This window comes from Mus caroli, unplaced genomic scaffold (assembly GCF_978045245.1).
Source record: "Mus caroli unplaced genomic scaffold, Mus_caroli_1 scaffold_3, whole genome shotgun sequence".
Classification (NCBI taxonomy): Eukaryota; Metazoa; Chordata; class Mammalia; order Rodentia; family Muridae; genus Mus; species Mus caroli.
In genome coordinates this window covers 37,838,621-37,845,883 of record NW_028227258.1, presented here as the reverse complement: position 1 = coordinate 37,845,883, position 7,263 = coordinate 37,838,621, and the positions used below count along the sequence as shown (strand labels likewise).

Below are 7,263 nucleotides of genomic sequence, written 5' to 3'. Positions count from 1 at the left end.
CTTTTCACCCCTTCATGGTTCTTTCGAGGAATAGATGCTCTTCCGTTTTCTGTTAAAACCCATCAACCATGTGCTATCCTTTATGGTCTGGGGTATTATTTATGAGTGCCTTTGGGGCCCTAAGGGTCCTTCTGCTTCCCTAGGTTGTTAGTTCATTGAGGGTCTCATCCCTTCTGGGTCAAGAGACCTACAGTTCCAGACGCTGAGGTCACACTATACCATACTCTCCTCATCTGCTGTTACCTCATCTGCCCGGTTTTTAGGCACCTCATTTCCTCATGCCTGCTGGCATGGCACTCCTCCTATGACCTCTCTGGCCCTGACTCTCTCTACCTAGGACTAGACTCTACTGTCTGGGGACTGACTTCAAAATGGACTGGCTTCTCTGAGGCCATGCATCCTCCTCAGATTCAGTGCTTTTGAAGATGTCTCTTCATCGTTGGCCTTGCCAGAACAGAGTCCCAGTTTTCCAAATTATCGGGAATATTTCATTCGCACTCATCTTAAACAATCTCTCCTGAGGATGAAGTCAAGAAAGGGGTGGAGTCAAAGATTCCCAGTGGTACCCAGAAAGACTGTTTCTCACAGGGGAATACCTTTACGATGAGCCTGTTTGCTGTGACGATAGGCTTTCAAGCAAGGGGTCCCACTCAGTCCCCCTAAAACCGGCCACAGTGTAAGAGTGAACATTAGAGAAGAATCTAACAGCACTGCTCCCTGCCCACCCCCCTCAATTGCCCCCCTCCCTGTCCTCACACGTAGCTTTCCATCACTCCTGGGGCCCTCCTCCCACTATTTAGACTTCATTTCAGCCTGGGTATCCTTGGCTTCAGCACCCAGTGCTTGCCAAAGCCTTGGAGGAATCTCTGCTTTTGTGTCTAGCACCTCCTATCTGCACCGAGATAGGCTCAAGGTGCCATGACCCACATTCAAGGTCTGGATAAAGTACAAGAGATAAGCCTCCAGGTGTCCCATCTGGACAATCACCTGGCCAGGGAGAAGATAAACCTTAAAGTGGGGAATGAGGAGGTGGTGAAAATCAGGGTGAACAAAGTTCGACTTGAGGGAGAGACAGGATGGAGGGAGTGAGGGGATTTGAGAGTCAGGGGTACGCATAGGATGCAGAGCCAGTGTGGGCACGCTGTGATACTTGGGAGCACGGGCTTTGTAGCAGACGATCTTCTGGGGAGCACCGTAACACTCGGGAGCATTGGGCTTTGTAGGAGATGAGGCTCTTGTAACATTACAAGAAACCTGCTGTCCTCACTTGTACTATGGGGCAAGTGCAGTAATCATGTGACTGTGTGACGATGAAGTGATCATCTCTGCATAGTGCTGGGCATGGAGGAAATGATCGAGGGGCAGTGGCGCTTACCAACGTTAGCCCCCGAGCAGGCAGGACGTTGTGACGCTCCCCAGTGGATGGACTGACCTCCATGGCACCAGCGCATGTGGCTTACGTGTGTGGCTGTGGAGTCCATGAATTGAGAATGGTTTTTACCCTTGAAGATGGCTGAAAGAAAACTTACAGGAGTATTTCCCTACGTGTAAGAATGTTGAGTGATTAAAATGTTGCTGGCCATAGTGTTTTATTGGAACGTAGCCTGGCTCACTTCTTTTGTATTGTCTCGCTTTCTGCCTCTTAAAGGAGATTTGCTGACATAAGCCTAGAAGGCTGAGGGTAATAAATGCTTTCCTCAGCGGGACCTAGCTAGGCTGTCTTTCCACTGTGAAGCCTCCTGACACCCTCTCTTCCTATTGGTCTTCCTCTGGGGTCCCAGAGGTTCTGTCACGCCAGCCTCAGTTGACTCAGCAGACATAGCCAGGGTCATTACAATGACTCCTACAGGGAACCAGAACAGAGCAGCCTTGATATTAAAAGAGATACACAAGACAACATCCCAAAGGCAAGGGATTTTATCACTCACCAAGTAATGCTTAACTTATGTTTGGATCTATTTTGTTCTTGAGTTTAGAGGACATAGATTAATCCATTTGGTAAAGTTATTTGTGGAGATTACATTTTATTTATTTTTAGGGGAGGGAGAGATGGCTTGGCGGTTAAGAGCTCTCTTAACTGGGCTGCTCTTCCAGAGGACTAGGGTTTGGCTCCCAGCACCCATGTGGCAGCTCACAGCTATCTGGACTCCTTTTCTGGCCTCTGTAAGCGCGACACCCATGCGACATATGAACATACATGCAGGCAAAACAGCCATACACATAAAATTAATAAATAAAAAAACTAAGCGGGGGTTTTTGCTTTGTAGCTTCAAACTTTCCCTGAACCCTAGCTAGCCTTGAATTTGAAGTGAAGTTGCCTCGTCAGTGCTGAGATTAGAGGTCTGCAGGGCAAAGCCCAGCTTTTCCCAGATACAATTTTTAAACAAATTACTCACAAAGTATGTCAACCCCACCCCTGGCTGGAATTATAAAGTGCCCAGCCCCGTGTGTAGTTTGTTTATTTTGTTTGTGCCTCTTCTCTTCTTTGCCAGTGTCTGTGTTTGAGCTTTGGGTCGCTGGAATGGAGATCAGATGAAGGCCACGGTGCTGGAAGTGGCTTTGTAAGTGCAAACCAGGGTTTTAAGAGGATTGCTCGGTAGACACTGGCATTCCCTAAGACGACAGCAGAAGGTGGAACGGAACACACTGGGCCAGGTGACTGTGTACAGAAGCTGCAGGCCGTGGGGTGGGGGTGGGGGATGGGGCGATATGGATGAGGAAGAAGAGAGAGGAGGAGAGGTGGGTGACATGGGAATCAGAAGATGCTTCCCCTAAAGAAGGGACAAGGATGGTGTTGGGGGAGGGGTAGGACCACCATGGGGCCGCACAGAATGTGGAGAACTGAACAATTTCCTTGGAGATGATGGTAAAGGAAGGCTATAAAGGCGCACACATGGCTGACGGGAGGAAGAGCCCTGGGGTTTTTCGCCTCTTTCATGGGGCCCCAGACCACTTATTGGGGTAGCATAGGAGGGGATTTTGGGAGGGGTGGGTGTGAGAACTAGATGAAGAACCTTAGAGCAATGCGGAGCTGACAGTGAGGAGACCTGTCCTGAAGGGTTTACATTAGGGGAGGAGGCCAAGGACAGGAGGACTCTGAGTCACTTAGGATTAGTTGGCCTCTGATTCTTAATACTGGAGTAAGGTGATTTGATCCCAGGGTGAGGGACAGAGGCAGAGGAAGGGGATGTGAGGCCCCTGACAGGGCAGGAGGTGGGCATTTGGGCGGTCACAGGCATTCCCCTCATAAATTGCTAAAGCGAAGTGCTTGCTAGCCGGAAGCGCGTGCATTGCTCAGTGAATTCTCATTTCCTGAACAACTCACGGAGTAAAGGTTTAAAGCAGTAAAGGAAGAGGCTCAGATTCCTAAAGATTTTGTGTCACCATGACTAATGTCAGACGCCCTGCCCCTAGGTGCCTCCTAGGCCCGTTCCTCCTTGGCCAGCGTTCTCTTCAGCAGACTCCAGTTCTCACAGCCGTGCTCACCCGGCCTCATCTTGTTTATTGTTGTGCTTTATGTCTGTTGGTGCCTCCTATGTCCATTGTCACTATCTCCATTCTTAGATGCCACCTGCCATTCCCACGAGAATGGAAGCCCCCTGAGATCGGAGGCTGCCGTCTGTCAGCCGTGAGTGCCTGGCCTTGACCAGGGTTCAGTTAATGGTTAAGAACAGATGGATAAATGAATGAATGAATAAATGAATGAATGAATGATTGGCCTAGGTGGACCTTCCTTCCGCCATACACGTGGTGGTTGAGGGTGTGGCCACATGATTGTGACTCTAACGATTTGGTTAGCTTAGCTATTGGGTGGCCTATCTTCACTACATCTCCTATACTAAAACATATTTCCTGAAATTCAGTGCCCACATCTCCATCAAACTTTCATCCAATCTAGGCTGAGAGCTAACACTTCAGCTGCTCGCCTTCCTCACTGGTAACCCTTCATCTTGCCCCTCTCCCAACCCACTTTTCTGATGTTGGTCAAGATAGCAGATCCTAAGATTATATCAGAAAATTGAGCCCCTACCATGACCTCTTCCAGGGCCTGTGGGGGATTTGATCATTAAACACGTATAAGATAATATGATAAGGACAGGAGAACAGCTCCCTTCAGAAAGATTTCCCTCAAGGAATGACCCCCACCGTACCTGAGTATAAAGGATAAATTGGATTTTGCTGAATAATAAACTGTTGGGGAAATGCACTTCAGGTCAAATCCCTGGCGTTAAGTAGAGCCTGATAGAAGAACCAGCCATGTCTTAGAAAGCCAGAGCCCACGGGAGATAGGAGTAGTGGGGTTAAACCTGGGAGTTTAACCCGGGTCCACTGCTTACTGTCCAAGTGAAGGGTCCCTTTCACAGATCAGTCCTTATTGCGAATGAGGAAGACAGTATCTAGGGCAATTGTAAGGGTGAGTCAGGACTTAGCAAAGTGCCTCACAGAGCAAATGCTCAACCGCTACCGGCGCCTGTGTGCTGCACTACACGTGCTCACTCCCAGGAGCTAAGTGTCCAGTGTAGCCTACGCAGTGGAACAAGATTGCAGGTTCCTTAAAGCCTCGGTCAGGTCACTCAGCTGGTCCATCAAGAATCCTGTCCCCTTGCTACAGGCTCAGACCTTTCCAGGGCCACTAAACCTGAAGAGCTAGTTTCATCTGGCTGGCCAGTCCTCCGGAATTTTCCTCACCTCGGGTCACATGACCTGCCACCTTCCAAAAGCGGTAAAAGCCTCAGACTGGCCATGAGACTAAAGGTCAGGTTATCTTTGGCCAAACTGTACAGACTGAGTCCCCACCCGAGGGTGTCAACTGGGGGGCTTTCACTAGGGCAGGGAAGAGCCGGGCCAGCACGTGAGACATCAGGACTCTCTCCTGGCCACGTGGCTCCATGCTTTTTTTTTTTTTTTTTTTTTGCTAGGTTTAATTTGGGCTGAGATAGACTCCTAACAGTTGCTATTGTGAATTATAGATCCCATGGGTTCCATAGGTCCCATGGGGGCAAAAATCAGGAGCTACAGGTGTAAATAAGTTTGCTTATAGAGTTACTATAAGCACCAGCCCTGGGCCCCATCCCTAGCACCGTAAGAGCAAACCTTTAAACCTTTAAACAAGTTGAACGTTTCAATAATCTAATGGACGCACGTAATCCTTTGCCTAGAGTCATCGATTGTCAGGATTTTGCCACATTTGTGCCGTGTAATTTGTCTGATGGTAAGCTGCAGACTGTGGCACTATCCTGAACCTCTTCAACATGCATTGCTTAAGCCTGAAGGCTTTGCACAGCATAATCACAGTGCCAAGACCACACCTAATGAAAGTCAACATTTTCCAACCACCTCTACCCTCAGGGCAGTGTAGGGTCACCAGGTGCTGTTCTCACTCACTGGGTGACCTGGGACCTCAGCTAGCCCCACACTGGCTCTGGGTGACCTGGGACCTCAGCTAGCCCCACAGTGGCTCTGGGTGACCTGGGGCCTCAGCTAGCCCCACAGTGGCTCTGGGTGACCTGGGGCCTCAGCTAGCCCCACAGTGGCTCTGGGTGACCTGGAGCCTCAGCTAGCCCCACAGTGGCTCTGGGTGACATGGGACCTCAGCTAGCCCCACACTGGCTCTGGGTGACCTGGGGCCTCAGCTAGCCCCACAGTGGCTCTGGGTGACCTGGGGCCTCAGCTAGCCCCACACTGGCTCTGGGTGACCTGGGACCTCAGCTAGCCCCACAGTGGTTCTGGGTGACATGGGACCTCAGCTAGCCCCACAGTGGTTCTGGGTGACCTGGGGCCTCAGCTAGCCCCACAGTGGCTCTCTGTACTCTCCGCTGCCCTTCAGTTCTCTGTCTGGCCCTCAGCAAAGGTGAAAAATGTTCCCAGAAGAGTCACCTGGAGACCCTGGGCCCATTCACTTTCATTCTGAGTGCACATTTATGCTCACAGTAGCCATCAAAATGAGATAATTGGACCTCTCCTTCCTGCGGCGCCTTAGGGACCATGGCCGATCCTCGCGTGAGGCAGATCAAGATCAAGACCGGAGTAGTGAGGCGATTGGTCAAAGAAAGAGTGATGTACGAAAAAGAAGCAAAGCAGCAAGAAGAAAAGATTGAAAAAATGAAGGCTGAAGATGGAGAGAACTACGCCACTAAGAAGCAGGCAGAGATCCTGCAAGAGTCCCGGATGATGATCCCAGATTGCCAGCGTCGGTTAGAGGCTGCATATACTGATCTTCAGCAGATATTAGAAAGTGAAAAAGACTTGGAAGAAGCCGAGGAGTATAAAGAAGCCCGTGTAGTGCTGGATTCCGTAAAGCTAGAAGCCTGACATTTTTCTGTATGGGATGTTTTTTTGCATTAAATCCTGGGGTCCATTCTACAATTCATTATTTTCGGCCACTGCTGTGTTTAATAATATGAAAACGTGGTTCTTTTTATGCAGTTGCATATATTTTTTTTTGCATAACTTTATGTGTCAAATAAATGAGTTCATCTAAAAAAATGAGATAATTGATTTCTTTTTTTTTTTTAAGATTTATTTATTTATTATATGTAAGTACACTGTAGCTGTCTTCAGACATTCCAGAAGAGGGCGCCAGATCTCGTTATGGATGGTTGTTAGCCACCATGTGGTTGCTGGGATTTGAACTCTGGACCTTTGGAAGAGCAGTCGGGTGCTCTTACCCACTGAGCCATCTCACCAGCCCAATTGATTTCTTATTAAAGAAAAAAATGGTTTTAGATTGAAGTTTAAAACTTTTAAAAATCCCCTAATATTCAGTGCATATTTAAAATTTTCTACTCGTCCTCAAAATGTCTTTTATAGCTATTTTAACCCCAAGTCTAATTATGGCACATTTGCATGTGGTTGTTAGGCCTCTTTGTTTTAATCTAATATCTTCACTTCTTTCTTTTTGTCCCCAACAATATTGGTTATTTTGAGCCCTAAAATGGTCCAGGCTCCAGGCTTTCCTGATAGTGTTCTCTTTTATAAACCGAATCCAGTAAACTTCATTTTCTAAAAATAGGATCTCATCTATCCCAGGCTGGCCTCAAAGTCACCATGCAGCTAAGATGTCCCTGACCTTGTAATCCTCCTGCCTCCACCTCTAGGGTTTGCCATGGATAGTTTGTGCAATGCTGGAGATTGGACCTGGGACTCCCTGTGCTTGGCAAGCACTCTCTCAACTGGAATTTGTTCCTAGCCCAGTTAACAACTGCTTAAATTAATTACTTATTCATTTTACCAAAAAAGCAGTAAGTGGCCGGGCATGGTGGC

The 7,263-nt window shown here is 48.3% G+C and overlaps 1 pseudogene; it reads left to right on the top strand.

The window, feature by feature from the left end:
- The first annotated feature begins 5,959 nt into the window (after positions 1-5,959).
- LOC110291653 (tubulin-specific chaperone A pseudogene) lies at positions 5,960-6,480 on the top strand (annotated as a pseudogene).
- The last annotated feature ends 783 nt before the right edge of the window (positions 6,481-7,263 follow it).